The sequence below is a fragment of the Ascaphus truei genome, chromosome 16 (genome assembly GCF_040206685.1).
Source record: "Ascaphus truei isolate aAscTru1 chromosome 16, aAscTru1.hap1, whole genome shotgun sequence".
NCBI lineage: Eukaryota > Metazoa > Chordata > Amphibia > Anura > Ascaphidae > Ascaphus > Ascaphus truei.
Window position 1 is genome coordinate 11,689,409 of NC_134498.1, and position 3,429 is coordinate 11,692,837.

Consider the following 3,429-nt stretch of genomic DNA (forward strand, 5'->3'; position numbering starts at 1 on the left):
AAGAAAAACAGATCCCTTCACTAATTATGTCACCAAATTTCGCCTATCAATACATGGAGAACGAATTGACCTGCAGCTATACAGTTCTTTAGGTAATTAGAGATTGCCCACATGAAACTATTGAAGTAAAAAAATAAATAAAATAAAAAAAAGACTGAACTGCAGCTTTAATAGGGCCTCTTTGGACTTGAATATTTTGGTTATTGAGGAGGTGGGGGAACAACTTAGCCACACAAGGAAGGATATACTCAAAGTGGAAATCCTCATTGAACAGTCTAGCCCTGGTACGGACGTTGTACAATCATTGGATAGTCTTAAGACCAAGCTGGAAAAAAATTAAAAGTGATCTTATTCACTTTAAGAAGTTGAAATTCAAAAAAGTTGTTAATGACTATAAAGATGGAAGAGTATACCCGTGGCTGATGCAAGACCCCAAACAACGCAAGAACCAAAGAGGGAGAGCACCCCAGGGAGTCCAAGAAGTCCACACCAGTGACTCTGAAGCCCATTCCTCAACAGAACGTCAGAGAGGCCAAAGTCCGGCCCCTTTTTAGGCCAATCCAAGGACAAGGAGAAAGGAAAGGGAAAATTAGACGCGGGGGCCAGGGGAAAGGGAAGATCACCCTATCCCCTACGTACAACGGAGCAGAAAGGAGTATGGACACCTTGGTTGTTAATCTGTCTGATTACACTCTTAATCAATGTGAAATGTCTGTCTTAGCTAGGGGGGCCTCATATGTACCTACTACATTGTTTAATGATTTTGATTTGGAGGTTGACCTATTTAAATTCGAACGTGTATTAAACCTTAAATCATTTTTTCTAACAGGTCTACAGAATCGGTGCATTCCAATATCCAACCAGGGACAGGTAATCTTCCTATGAACAACAAGGGACAGTTAATTTGGCCACTGACCAGCAAGGGACAGATAATTCGGCTTCTTATCAAGGTACCAAAATGTGCAAGCTCAAATCCACTTTTGTCCCGCCATTTAAAAATCAATCAGTCAGCACATATATACGACTGGTTAAGGGGGACATTGCAAGGTACAAAAAAAACATTATAGGGCTACATACAATATGTCTGTTCAGGAAAAGGAAGCATTAAAAATGTTGACTAATAATAATGAGATTATTATTAAGTGTGCGGACAAGGGGGGTGCCCTAGTAGTGCAGAATTACTCAGATTATAAGGCTGAAACCATCAGACAACTGAGTGACAATAACTGCTACATTAAATTGGATAGGGACCCTACCTTTAACTATGCGAGAGAAATTAAGGAAATTATCCAAATGGGGGTTAATAACCGATGGATAACAGAGCCTGAATCTGAGTTTCTAACTATGTTGCATCCTAAATGCCCTATTTTCTATACCTTGCCCAAAATAAACAAGAATTTAAACAATCCCCAGGGGCGGCCTATTATAGCTGCTATTAATTCATTAAATCAACCCCTTGAAAAATTTGTAGACACATTTCTACAACCTATAGCACAGACAGCCAACTCATACATCAAAGACACGTTTGATTTCCTTGACAAATTAAAAAACTCACCTGGTGATGGGACTAATCATATTCTGGTTAGTTTAGATGTGTCTAGCCTTTATACAATAATCCCCCATGTTGAAGGTCTTGAGATAATCAAGGCCACCCTCATTCGCCATTATAGTGATACTGTTCCAATTGAATACATTATGCTCATTTTACATTTCATTCTCTATAAAAATTATTTTAGATTTGAGAGTGATTTCTTCCTGCAGATTAAGGGGACAGCAATGGGCAGTAATATGGCCCCTGCTTACGCCAACATATACATGACACATTTCGAAGAGCAGTACATCTACAAATCAGACTTTTTAGTGCATATTAAAAGCTATTACAGATATATTGATGATGTTTTTCATATGGACAGGTACGGAGGATCAGCTGTTATCTTTTTTTGAGTATCTTAATGGTCTCCATTCACCGGTCCTCCTCACTAATACATGGAGTACACAGCAACTCTCTTTTTTAGATGTCCTCATTACACAGACTAATGGGGAGTTACATACTGATCTTTTTAGAAAGGATACAGACAGAAATGCAATTTTAAGGGCAGATAGCCATCATCCTCCTTCTCTTATTGATGCATTACCTTTTTCACAGAAAGTCCAGGTCTGCAAAATCACGAGCAGGAAGGATCATATTGAACCAGCTATTGGAGAACTACGTGGTAGATTCCTGGCTAGGGGATATCTTCCTGCGTATATCCTCCTGCTGTGTTAGACCGGGCACTGGATAAAGAGGTAAGTGCTACCAAAAATAAGAAGGAGGACGGGCTTGTATTTACCACTATATACAGTCAAGCTGGTGGTTTTATTAAATCTACCATTCTTAAACACTGGCATATTCTGCAAAATGATGATATATTATCTGAAAGTTGCTGTGTACCACCAATGGTGGCATTCAAAAGAGGGAGAAATCTGGCGGATAGCCTGATACATGCAGATAATGAGGGTAACTACAGAACTCCTCATTTTCTGGAGGGTGGCAGACCGGGTAACTTTAGATGCATGAGCTGCTCGGTCTGTAACAGTCTGACTACCGGTAGTCAATTCAGTCACCCCCAAAGCGGGAGGATCATAAAAATCAAAAATAGAATCACATGTAGATCTGAACATGTAGTGTACGTAATAAAGTGTCCATGTGGTCTTCTTTATGTGGGTAAGACCATAAGAATGTTAAAAACAAGGTTCATTGAACATAAAAGTGTAATTCGAAAAGGTACGGATCCCTCTATTCTTGTGCAACACTGTGTGGAACACAATCATAATGTTGCCTCTTTACGCATCATGGGTATTGAGACAGTAGCACCTAGACAAGGCACTCCAGATAGGGAGACTTTCTTATTGAGACGTGAAGCATTCTGGATACATGCTTTAAATACCAGCAACGGTATGGGTCTTAATGAGCAACAGAATTTAAAATGCTTCCTTAATAGAAGGTAATTTTTTGTTTTTCTACAGGCATATTTGATCTTGCACCATCCATGGACTCTGCACTTACCAATTGGGAAGATTATCCTTTTTGTGTGTTTTTTCCCCTTCTTTTTTTCCCCTCCCTCCCTCCCCCTTCCCCTCTCTCCCTCCCCCTTCCCCTCCCTCCCCCTTCCCCTCCCTCCCTCCCCCTTCCCCTCCCTCCCCCTTCCCCATCCTCCCTTCTCCTTCCCCCCCCCCTGGTTGTGTGTACCCATTTCTGACCTAGGTATACACACTAGTATATTCTAAATACTGATGTACTGCATATTCTTATGTGGCATTTCACTGTAACTTTGCAGGATTATACTGATGTCATCAGCAGTATACAGTCACATGTTTTAATAGTATATTGCTGTATTAGTTTTGTGCACATATGCTTTATTAATATTTTGGTATGTGGTTTATTTACAC

General features: G+C 40.1%; 1 long non-coding RNA gene across 1 annotated transcript; it reads left to right on the top strand.

Annotated features, from left to right (window-relative positions):
- Positions 1-767: 767 nt before the first annotated feature.
- Positions 768-3,100, top strand: LOC142467666 (uncharacterized). Its single transcript, XR_012788463.1, has 3 exons — positions 768-950; positions 2,147-2,286; positions 3,007-3,100. It is a non-coding gene; the product is annotated as an uncharacterized LOC142467666 (long non-coding RNA).
- Positions 3,101-3,429: the final 329 nt, after the last annotated feature.